This window comes from Echinops telfairi, unplaced genomic scaffold (genome assembly GCF_000313985.2).
Source record: "Echinops telfairi isolate 266 unplaced genomic scaffold, ASM31398v2 ScPeMD7_1;HRSCAF=3_0, whole genome shotgun sequence".
Classification (NCBI taxonomy): Eukaryota; Metazoa; Chordata; class Mammalia; order Afrosoricida; family Tenrecidae; genus Echinops; species Echinops telfairi.
The window spans coordinates 61,416-68,030 of NW_022103896.1; the positions used below are offsets into that span (position 1 = coordinate 61,416).

Below are 6,615 nucleotides of genomic sequence, written 5' to 3' on the forward strand. Positions count from 1 at the left end.
ATGGGCTTTGGGTCTCTACTCCGCACTCCCCCTCATTCACAATGATAAGATTTTTTGTTCTTGGTCTTTGATGCCTGATAACTGATCTTCTTGACACCTCCTGATCACACAGGCTGGTATGCTTCCATGTGGGTTTTGTTGTTTCTGAGCTAGATGGCCGCTTGTTTATCTTCAAGCTTTTAAGATCCCGGACACTATATCTTGTGATAGTCAGGCTTTCCTAAACACATTTGCTTATGCACCTGCTTTGTCTTCAATGATCGTGTTGAGAAAGTGAACAACACTGAATTAAATGTGATAACTTAAGATAAATGAAACTAAATCCTTGAAAGACTCCAAGCACCAAAGTTCACTAGAGAAATGAGTAACCGTCATAGCTCTTATGTATTAAGAAAACTGAGCTTGTATGTTTAAAATCTTCCCACAAAGAAAACACCAAACGTAAATGCCTTCCCTGGTAATTTCGACCAAACATTTAAGAAGTGGTAATGCTAGTTCTTGCAAACACTTTTTAAAAGTGGAAGAAATACCAATAGTACTTGCCAGGGGAAAGCCAGCCACTAACACATCATTATGGGTAGGCGCAATTGTACAGAGATAATAAGTAAAGATTATAGTAAAGTCATAGAGAGCAAGAGAGATAGAAGAGAAATATAGAAATAAATGGAGTCAGACACATTTCATAGTAGCATGCTCACCTTACCCCTGCTTGGTGGTCCACATGGAGAGAGAGAATTTTTAATGATCACCAAGGCTTTTATATTCTCTGGGGACATGCAAGCCCCCTAATTACAGGTGAAGACATACATCATAGGAAGGGGTTGTGCTATAGGTAATACAGAAATGGGAGGGGGTGATCTAGGGGTATCCATGCAATAGGAAGAGGAGGGATTGGGGGTATGCATGTGGCAAGATGGGCGGATCCTAGATGCAGGATGGCAGCCTAACTTTGGATGTCACAGAGCCAGTTTGACCTGTTCCCTGGCTCAACTGATAGAGATCATTATCGGTAGGGTGTGAACTCCACCTACAGGAACCAAGCTAATGGTTGCAAGCCTCAAGGAGAAATAATCCATTGTCCCCAGCAGCAGGGAGCAGGCCCACCCCTGTGGTGGGGTGAGACAGCAGTCTGGCAGCGATTGCCTTCAGGGAGGATGTCTGTAAGCATGACCTCCCCCCACAAGTCCCCCTTTTGTTTTATATATAAAATTCAAAAGCCACATGGGCGACATGGTTATTTTCTATACATTAAAGGTTGTTAAGACAAAACTTCATGATCCAATTAATATAGCCAAAAATTCAGGCTTAATAGAAACATTTAGAATCCAGGTGCTGGGGGTAAAGTCCCCTTATGCCCATCTGCTATTGGAGGAAGGTACGAGAGAGATTGGATACCGCAGCAGGAAGAAATAGAGACAAATAGGAATGTCTGCTTCTATTCAGTTAAAGCTGCTGGCCACACAGCAACCAGCTATGTGCGTGTAAGAGACAACCTCAGATCAGCACCATATAGGAGGGTAAAGTGAAGAACAATATCATGAGAATGTGATTAGGACTTACCTATAACTCACAAGGGTGGAGGTCCCCTCTACCACTAGAAACCTACCCTCCCAGGCTCCTTTGCAAGAGAATGAAGGATTGTCCTTAAGCACTACTCTCTTCCTGTTCTCAGCTCCTCATGGTGTTTGCCTTATGCACGAACTTCAAAAGTGCCATAGAGGCCGTATGATTCTCCTTCACTTAGGCAGAACAAAGAACGTGATTATGAGCAGCACTGGTAGGCTGGAACCTAGGCTATGAGAAATACTTTGAACCCAATCCTTCCATGCCATTCACCAATTGCTTAATTATATCAGAGCTAGGAGATGCCTCAAGTCTGTCTTTGAATGTATAGAAAATATCCTTTTTAAGCTGATCAACAGCCAATGAAATGTTTCCTTTAAAGCCTTGCAAATGTTTCCTAATCAATTCCCAATCATGCAATGTCTTATTATAAGGATAAGGGGTTATACAAAAGTCAGTTACATTCCAATCACATTTTAGCATTAATTGATGTTGCAAGTCCATAATTTGATCTCCCAAGCACTGGACAGTTTGTTGTAGCTCCGCCACTCCCCCCAGTTCATTGTTCACCTTTGCTTGAGTGGCCCAGAGCTGATGCGAGTCCACTTGTCACTTTTGCACAAAATGTTCAGTTTTGATGGATTCTCGTAGTGCTCCCCCAGCGATGGCAGCAGTGGTGGCAATGGCTATGAGTCCAATTATAGCTGCGATTAACATTCCCACGAATCGGCGAGGTCTTTTCAGCATCTCCGACATCACTTGCATCAGGAAGGACGACTCGGGACTGCTCTCCCATCTGTGCTTCATCTCCACCGGGATCCACACCCCATCCTGCTCTGTAGGATGAGGATGCTGTCTTTTGAGAGGTTTACAAGCAGAGCATGGTTAATGCAAGTGAACAATTTATCATTATGGCACGTGGCACTGCGAGCAGTTTCATTTATGATGATGTTTCCTACAGCAAGCACATAAGGCAGCTATTCACACTATGTATCGAGGGTTGTTCTTGTGATATATATAAGTATATCCAGACTGACTGGTGCCAGTAAAGCTTCCTGTGTAGCCTGTAAAATGCTTAGTGGCAAGTGGTAATTACCACAGGTCCCACTGTTCAGGTCCTATCATAGGCTTCAGTAACCTGGGGCGGGGAGGCGCAAGGCCTTCTTCATGCCAGGCCATCAACTCTGACCTGGTAGTGGCAATGCCATCAGAGGTCTTTTGCCACTCACAATTACTTATATAATGACACGAGGTGATATTGGATTCCTCTGAGCAATTAGTTAGAAACTTGCCATGGGGGCCTCAATCAATAATAGTCACAGTGTCATTTCTTAACACTTTTGCATGTGGCCCCTGACATTTCAGCCGGTCAGCAACAACATGCCAGTAACTCTTAACTTTACAGGTTTCCATGTTTCCTCTCCCCTCCACAGTAGTGGAGTTTTCATATTCTGCAAATGCTTCACCCATTATCATGTAGAAGCCATAGCTGGTTTCATTAAAGGCCAGCCAGTTATTCCATGCCTGAGAGTTAACAGCTAAATAGCTAGGGCCGGCGCCCTCACACAAAGGCAGAGTTTCAAAACCTAAAACGAAATTAAATTCTCTGCCTTCTTCATTGGGGTGTCTGGCTACTCCATTTCCCCAAGACCCCGGTGTCCATATGGAGTCATTTACAAATATGACGGGGCCAGTCTGGGTCCACTCCACGATTTCTAGTAGAGGGGATGGGAGCTATAAGCCCAATAAGAGTGGCTAGCACCTACCTCGGTGGTGACAGATGATAGCAATCATTACTGGAAACATATTTTCATAGGTTATCAGTCTGCCAGTGTTTGCCAGAGTTGCCTGTGCTCGGTGTTTCATCAGTTTCACCTGTCCCCAGCTGAGAGGCATGGTTGGCATGTGCTCGGCGCTTCTTTCTTTAAGGCGGGGTTTCTTCCTAATGGACAGGGCCGCCATTCCCTTGACTAGGACTAAGTCAGGCTCAGAGTGGCGAGGTAGGTCCTTCCTTTTCTTTGTCCCTCTCAGTCCGTGGTTGGACTCTTCTAAGAGGGATCCATCTATTTTCTCCGCCATCTGAAAGAATATAAGCATCGCCTCTACTAGTCACCAGCAAACCTGGTTTCCACTCCCCTTCATCGTTCTTCCACCAGATTTTCTCCAGATCTGCTTTCTCTGTGGGGGTAGAAAAGTGTTTCTCTGCCCTAGTCACACTAGAATCCTTTGGAAGTGAGAAGAAATTTAGAGTTAATAGGGCCAAATGGAGTTTATTGTGTGCTGTCTCACCTTTCGTTTCCCCCTTCTGTTTAGGCAACTGAGTTTTCCGTGTGCCATGTGACCGTTCAATGAGGGCTTGGCCTTGGGAGTTGTAAGGGATACCTGTTATATGATGGATATATTTCAATCTTGGCAAAAATTGTGACATCTCTTGCTAGTGTAGGCAGGGCCATTGTCTGTTGTTAAGTGTGTAGGGGTGCCCATAACAGCGAAGCAGGCCAGCAAGTGGCTGATGACATATTTTGTGGACTCGCCAGCCATGCCTGATGCCTATAAGAATCCTGAGAAGGTGTCTATAGTAACATGCACAGCTCCTAGACATCCAAGTGGAGGTATGTGAGTGACGTCCATTTGCCAGATTGCGTTTGACTGATCACCATGTAGGTTAACTCCTTCAGGTCCTTCTCTGAGTGAGGCGTGCTGGCAGTGAGGGCATTCTCTGACAATCTGCCTGGCCTGTGCCCATGTCAGGTGATATCTATCTCTAAGGCTGGCAGCGTTATTGTGTAACCTCTGATGTTCTGCTTGTGGAAGCTCTAGTGTAGTGAATGCCTTTTGTGTTAGCAAGTCTGCATTGACATTTCCCAGGGAAATTGGTCCTGGTAACTGTGTGTGTGTGCTCTCGTGTGTCCTATGAAGAAAGGATGAGAGCGTGTTCTTACCTGGTTTTGTAAAGTGAGGAATAATTTTCCAATGTCAGAGTGTGGATCTACCTTCAACTTTGCTGTCTCAATAAAGGAACAGACCTGCACTGTGTAAGCAGTCACTGATTTTGTTGATGGGTTGCTTTACATCCTTAAGTAATAAAATGATAGCAAATATCTGTTTTCTGAGCAGAGGTGTAACAAGTTTGAAAATAATGAGAGGAGGGACCCCAGTGGGCTGCCATGCCATTACTGGAGCCGTTTGTGAAGTAAGTGGGGGCTCCTGTCATTGGCTTGTGTGAGAATACTTTTCTGAGGGCCCAGGGGGGTGTGCTGTCTCACCTTTGCTTTAGAAAGCTCCAAAGCTTCCCTGGAGGACAGTGACAATCTAGCTTTCCACAGAATTCGGCTAGAGCTATCTGAAAATCCGTGGCAAGTTCTATAAGATGCCTCACTTGCGCGGGAGTGTAAGGCAGAATTATGACAGCCGGATCAAACCCACATAGCTGTCGGCAGCGGAGCCTGCCTTTGGATACCAGCTGGGCTACTTGCTCCCTATAAGGCCAGATGACCTTAGACCTGTGTTCCCTAAATGTATCCACTCGAGAGACTTGTCCTCTTGGGCCAAAGTAGCAGTGGGAGTGACTGAAGTGTGAAGAATAATAAGGTGTATGCTCTTGTCAGGATGACTCGATAGATCTCCCCCTGGCTGAGCCTCTCTTCCACAAACTGCAACTCCAGGCGAGCCTCAGCGATGAGCTCTTTGGGACTATTCAGCTGAGAATCTCCCTTTAATATGTTAAATAAGTGTTTAAGTTCCTCTGTGGGGATTCCTAGGTAAGGTCTTACCCAGTTTATTTCTCCTAAAAGCTTTTGGAAATCATTTAATGTTCTAAGATGGTCTTTTCTAATCTCAGGTCTTTGTGGCTTGACAGTGGTCCGATCCATCACTGTTGCTAGATAGGTGTGGGTATTAGGGACTGGGAGCGATTACCCTTTCAATGGAAGGAGATCAAACACAAGGCTGCAATGACAGAAGAGGCTTTATTATGCTAGCTTAAGCCAGGGCTCCAGTCCTCAGGTGCTTAACCATGAGCACCATCTTGCATGAGAGCACTGAACAAAATAAATTCTGAGGTATTTATTTACAGGTATACCTAACCAGGGCGTTCCCCGCCAGCCCCTCCCACTGCCCCTCCACCCCCAATTGGCTCATTTGAGGTAGGTTGGCAGTGTGGTCCTTTGTGTAGTTCCCTCACTGGCCATGTCATTCTCCCCTTGGCGGTTGGGCCCGTAGTGCCGCTTCTGGGTTGGCTTGCCTCCGTTTCCGGGTATGCCCTACTTAGTACTGCTAGGAAACATGTAACCAAGGCCTGCCAGACATCACGGAGCCAGTCATGGAGACAATCTGGCTTTACATGGGGACTGGTAGTTTGAATCTTATCAGGAGCAATTACTAATCCTGCCTGAGAGACTGCTTCACTGACGTGCATATAAGTCTGCTGCAACATGTCACTGTTAGGTGCAGCTATTAAAATATCATCCATATAGTGTATTATATGCGCCTCGGAGAATAGTCTTCTGACCAGCTCTAGCACCTTCCTTATGAAGAATTGACACATAGTAGCACTGCTCACCATGCCTTGAGCTAGAGTTTTAAGGTGGTATCTCTTATTTGGAGCTTTGTGGTTTAATTCAGGTACACTGAAAGCAAATCTTTCATAATCAGCAGGATCTAACTGAATAGTGTAAAACCAATCTTTCAGATCTATCACAATCATATTCCAGTTTTTTGGAATCATGCTAGGCAGGGAGACCTGGCTGCAGAGTCTCCATAGGCTGTATAATAGAATTAATAGCTCTTAAATCTATGAGCATCCTCCATCTGCCTGATTTCTTTCTAATTACAAAAACAGGGGAATTCCAGGGGCTAAGAGTTTCTGCTATATGACCCTCTTTCTTTTTTTTTTTCCTTTATTTATTAGGGGTTCATACAACTCTTATCACAATCTGTACATACATCAATTGTGTAAAGCACATTTGTACATTCATTGCCCTCAGCATTCTCAAAACATTGCTTCTCCACTTAAGCCCCAGCATTAGGTCCTCATTTTTCCCCTCCCTCCCC

General features: G+C 45.0%; 1 protein-coding gene and 1 pseudogene across 3 annotated transcripts in view; one reads left to right on the forward strand and one right to left on the reverse strand.

Moving 5' to 3' along the window:
* The window catches only part of ZNF250 (zinc finger protein 250), a 36,156-nt gene that overhangs the window by 17,662 nt on the left and 11,879 nt on the right, over positions 1–6,615 (forward strand). The gene's annotated exons all lie outside the window — the stretch shown is intronic.
* Positions 3,775–6,615, reverse strand: part of LOC115872882 — a 5,848-nt pseudogene continuing 3,007 nt past the window's right edge.